Genomic DNA, 6,148 nt, shown 5'->3' on the forward strand with positions numbered 1-6,148 from the left:
CGAAATCCCAGACACTGCACCGTAATAAACAAGCATAACAATAAACTGTATAAACTGTACTACTGCTAACTGTACTGTGTATATCTATATTATTTTAAACCGACTCACAAAATAGGCTGGTTTTTTGAAAAAAATTTATTGCAGTAATTTAACAGTACTTTAGTAAGTACTACAGTACTTTACTTTGCGGAAGTCCATGGTCAATTAACAATCACGAGAAAAATTGTTATTTATTTGAGTTCTATCACTATTCCTCTCTGTCTACTAGAAGCATCCAAAAGACGCACGACGACGAATTCAGTGCCCACGTACCTTAACTAAATCTACTTGTAAAACCTGACAGTACCGAGATGCTTTTACAGAGCTATTCTGATACCCCGTGCTATTCTGTAATACACTTTTTACTTTTATAATATTTATATATTTTGTAAATAATAAGTAGGTACTAAGAGAAAGTGCGCTGAGACTTGCGGTGCGGTGTTTAAGTTACCATCATCCGTATTCATTAATTTTTCGACGAAATTGCCAACCGAAACACATAACTTGTTAATGCTGTTTTGTGTGGAAATGAAAGGTCCCCGGTTAGCAACTGACAGAAAAATTACTGAATACAAGAGCATGGCCTACAGAATCAGAATTTAGTGGTAGTAGAGCTCTTTGCGATAACTCGTCCGGGAAAGTACTGCCGCAAAGCAGCATTGTGGAAATGCTGTGTTTCGGTCTGAAGGGCGTGGCTGCCAGTGTAATTACAGGCACATAAGACTTAACATCTACGCCTTAGGTTTATGCACACAGGGCGTGTTTCCAAGTGGAAACACGTCCTGCACTGTGCCGACCTTCAGCACAGCTAGCATGGTCAGGAGACAATTATATAGGGGAAAAGGATAAAAATTTATACGCTACCCACAGCACAACTGTCAGAGCACTGGCGCACAAGGGGAAATAATATCCAAATAATATATGTGTAATAATAAACGGGGGTAAATTTCTCCTATTCCCTGTTCCCGTGCTTTAGCAGGTGGAATCGTAACTATATCCCTTGTCACGGGATATAATCGGGGGATATAATTTTTGTCTCCTGCCCGTGCTAGCCCCGCTGGAGGGCCATTTGCTACATTAATAAAAAAAAACAGGTGGTACCGCAATGGTACTATTTTAAAATATTCCCGCTCTCCCAAACTCCGTGGTTTACTTATTTAATTAGTAAACGATGATTGTATATAAATACCAACCATTATATTTAATAAATTATAAAAGAAATTTGAAATGTTGTTTTTGTTTTTACTAATAATCAGTTCCAGCGGCTCCAAGCGACTCGTTTGATATCGTCAGTCCACCTCGTTTGGTCCGCCATTCCAGCACCTTGGGACAACCAAGCGGCCCAGTACCGAGGATTTTGAAACTACCTATAAAAGACCCATGTCCAGCAGTGGACGTCAATCAGTTGAAGTGATTAAGTAATAGAAACACCTATCTTTAACATCATCGTCCATACTAATATTACAAATGCGTCTGCTTGTTTGTTACGTATGTCTGGCAACTATTGAATCGATCTTGATAAAATTTTGCACTAATATAGATATATTTAGACACATTTATAGATTTGGCACACATGTTGGAGATGGATACAGTATAATATCTATCCCGGATAAGCTGCTAATAAAGGTCACGCCCGGAAATTGAAGAAATAGCATTAACTATATTATATATATAATAATAATAATCAATATTTTTTATGCTATATTAGTAGGTAATTAGTATTTCATTTAGTAGGGCAGTTAATTCTATTGTAGATTAACTTAATTTATCTCGTAATGTTTAGCATAACGTAAACCTTCCTCTTGAATCATTCTATTTATTGCAGAACATTGCAGCAAAATCTTTTCCGTACTTAAAAGATCTAAGCGTAAAGACAGCACGCGCTACTTTGTTTTATAGTGTGTCTCTTAGTATCTTCTCTCGTAATCTTGACTACCACAGGTTCAAATTGTCGGCAAGCTAGTTGTGCTACCTCTTACCTACAGGTGTACCATACGGTACACATGTAGGTGTACCTGTCGGTACTAGGTAGGTGCCCACAAGAATATTTATTGAAAATGGGACATTGAGTATGAGTAATTGATTATAATTTTTTTCATAAAGACTTATTTATTTAGAATTGACATTTCCTTTTTACTTAATCTTAAAGTAAATGCTAATTCTAACTTATTTAAGTGCCTTAAAATCTCATTAACCAGTGTATTTGTGTGCGTATGAATTAGTGGTAGATATAATATTATGTAGGATCATAACCTTTTTTCCTCTCGCTTTAGTAATTTGTGGCCACATTTGATCTTTAATATAAAACAGCTGATGACATTGCGTTTTTTTCGACAGCTTTAAGCACTTTTATCTTGGAAGAAAATGAGGAACAAAAGTTTTCATTATTATGAAAACTCCTAAGGCTTAGCTTCCTATCCCGTTCCCAACTAATCTATATTATACTAGCTGTTGCCCGCGACTTCGTCAGCGTGTGATTTTGTTTTTTGATGTGGCGTTCAATTTAGTTGTAGTTCTATAAAAAATTAAAGTATTCAGTATCGCTATGAGAGGTTTGCTGCTGTCCGCTGAGGAGTTCTGCCCTCTATCTCCAACCACATTCATCAGATCTACACAAAGTTTGGGCAAAATTAAACACATATTTTAACCATATATATCAAAATAATTATTTAAATCTGTTATAATTTGTCGGAGTTATGGTGTAAAATCGTCAAACACTTTCATCCCCTCTCCCAAAAGAACCGAGCTTAATGTCGGGATAAAAAGTATCCTATATTACTTCTAACACTTCAAAGAATATGTGTACAAAGTTTCATGAGGATCGGTTAAATACATTACTTACATTGACATTTATAATAATAGTAGGGATTGTATAACATTTTTGACATTAATATTTCTGTAGGTAAATACTGGACAGCGACCCTGCTTTCTGAGTCCAAGGCCGTGGGTTCGATTCCCACAACTGGAAATTGTTTCTGTGATGAACATGAGTGTTTTACAGTGTCTGGGTGTTTAGCTGTATACATATTATACCTATTTATGTGTATTATATTTATGAAAATATTCATCAACTATCTTACGTTTTAGTACCCATAACGTAAGCTACGCTTACCTTGGGGCTAGATGGCGCTGTGTGTGAATTGTCGTAGTATATTTATTTATTTATTAGTGATGAAAGTGCCATCCAGTTGCCGACTTGGATAAACTAAACATCACTGACGAAATACCCATAGATAATTAAGAGTTTTCATGTTAATCTACAGCAAACTTGGCTCATCCAAATTCTAACTATAAAATATTTGTTGTTATATCACACCGACTTTTTTCATCCATTACAAGTTAGCCCTTGACTGCAATCACACCTACTGGTGAGTGATGATGCAATCTGAGATGGTAACGTGCTAACCTGTTAGGTGCAAGTAGGTATTGAACCTCTAATCAGTTTCCACGCGTCATACCGGCTAAATCACTTAGCGGCACGTCTTTGTCGGTTGGGTGGTAACTAGCCAAGGCCGATGCCTCCGACTCTCCACTTAAACACCAGAGTCATATCGTCAAATCATAAATATATAAGTATAAAACTGTAAATGAAAGAACGCCTTCCGAAATTATTATAGCAGTTACTCGTAATTTTACAGTATCTCATAGTATTTAAGAAGTGATATATTTTGTTAGCTGTACACTACACAGTACAGTTATTTAATCAGATATCGATTCGATAACTTATCAAGTTATAGCGTTTCTCTACATCGCATAGAATAACCGAGAAGCGTAAGAGGCGGTCGTAGACATGTAAATATGTATCTATATGGCGACTTCTAGGCGCCTGCCGTCTTAGACAGCTGGATGGAGCACAAAAACTATTATGCTACAGGGAGTAAGACCTATCTAAACAGCTAGCAGATTATGTGCTGCAGCTCTTCTGGTGGTACCCCCTTTCCGGTAAGCCCCGGATCTTGGGGGGCAAACAGGGGCACCCGCCCCGGGCGGCAGGTTCAATCATATTAAAGTAACTTGGAAGGCTAAATCGCTAGGCATCACAACTTTTTCGGTAGTTCCTAGCCACGGCCGTTGGCTCCCACTAGACCGTACCAACGAAAATTCTAACCTGCTGGGGATCGAACCTGGGAACTTCCACTTAAAACTACAGCGCTCATCGCTGTGCCAGTGAGGTCGTCAAAACGGGCAGCACATCTTATCGATAAGACGGTAACAAGCCACGGCCGAAACTGCCCACCAGTCCAGACCAATTTAGAAATCTATAAAATTCCGTTTTGAGCCTGCCGGGCATTGAAGCCGGGACACCTCCCACTTAGATGATCTCAGCGGTCACAACTGCGCTACGTAGGTCGTCAAAAGAAATATGAAGAGTATTAATTTTCGGCGAGCTACCGTGTGTCGGATTAGCTGATGGCCAACATGATGCTTAGCCGTCAGTTGTCACGCAACAATGGCCGCCGGTCTTTTACCGACAAAATAATTCTAAGCACCTTGTTTGCTTTACAATCCCCATGTCGCAGATCCTTATCCGGATAAACAGGTTACACCACCGATTCTGACAATGACTTTGGCATTTACCTACTGATAAAGTGTTTTGGGTTTTGAATTTATCTTATTCGGTTTTACTTTTGTAGAAGTAACGAGATTTAAGAATGTTATAAAAGTATCTTTTAAATCTGTCTTCCCTGGTCAATATAAAGTAAAGAATAAGTCAAGAAAAGATAGAAGTAACGTTTACCCAACTTCGCTCTTAATGAGTTTATGGTCTTTTTTAATGCTTTGATGATTAGAGTCAGAGATTGGAGTCGACTTATGACATTCTTATAATTAGAACTTTTATTATTTTTAATATATTTGCAATTGAGTGGTAATGTATACTAAATGAATATAACTACTACTTACTTTTACTTTAAAACTTTACAATAAAAATAATATTTTGTCAAAATCTGCGGGCTCTTTCCGATGATTTAATTGATCCAATGGTTCAAAAATCTAAAATTTTAATGTTGATGAAACTTGGTTGTCTGATACTAAGTTAATTATATAAAGCGTTGTCATAAAACTTTCAATGTATTTAAAACCCTTTTTCTATTGTTAGTGTCGTTTTCTCTACAAACGTAGAATAAGGTGAAAGATAATTTTTTTTAAAAGATTTTTATCTTTTAACGCCAAAGATGTATAACTTCTAACGTGTGCACATAAGTACTTTTTTTTAATTTTTAATTTTCACTTCGCCGGTGTTCCTTAATTTTAATAAAGCAAAACTGGGTTATGAAGTTAGTTGACCAATAAACGTGACCCAGAACAAACGGTGGCTTGCGTAAACGATACCTATCTACGTTATCACTAGGTATAAAAATCTTTGCCGTTCTATCTGTCCGATACTGTTGTTAATATTAATCCGTTTATCGACCGAGATTAGGATCGGACTTGTCCGCTTTATCATTATTAATTACCAATCCTATTTGCGCTATTTTTGGTTACAATAATTGATTTTTCAAATAAACCCTAAGACAATACCTAAAGTTTATAAAAAATATCCTCACTGTTAACCTATTACCGGGCCACTGCAGCTGGGTTAGCACAGGCCTGTAGGAGAAGTTTACTACCGTTTATTATCACACATATATTATTTGGATATTATTTACTTGTACTTCAGTGCTCTGAAAGTTGATAAAGCTGCGGGAGAAGACAATTTTTTATCCTTTCCCGGGGGATATAATTGTCTCCTGTCCATGCTAGCCCTGCAAATAATTTATGTGCAAATTGTATCTTATCAAATTGTATTATTATCGGTGTACATAATTTTTGTCTCCAAAAATTATGTACACCGATTATATCCCCTGACAGGGTATATAATTAACGTGTCCTTTGATAGGAGACTGCTCTCTTGAAGATTTTTATATATATTTATGCAATGCAATATATATACCTGTGTATGAATACGCTCATGGCACTATCCTGATAGATCATTATCAGATCATTACTGGCCAACTAGACTGACAGAAATGAGAATGGTTTAGGCCGTAGACTTGTCGATGCGTGCTGGGAATCGAACTCGGTTTCCCCGAAAGGGATGCCGATGCCCTAATCAATAGGCTATTACCGC

The sequence above is a fragment of the Pararge aegeria genome, chromosome 10 (genome assembly GCF_905163445.1).
Source record: "Pararge aegeria chromosome 10, ilParAegt1.1, whole genome shotgun sequence".
Taxonomy (NCBI): Eukaryota; Metazoa; Arthropoda; class Insecta; order Lepidoptera; family Nymphalidae; genus Pararge; species Pararge aegeria.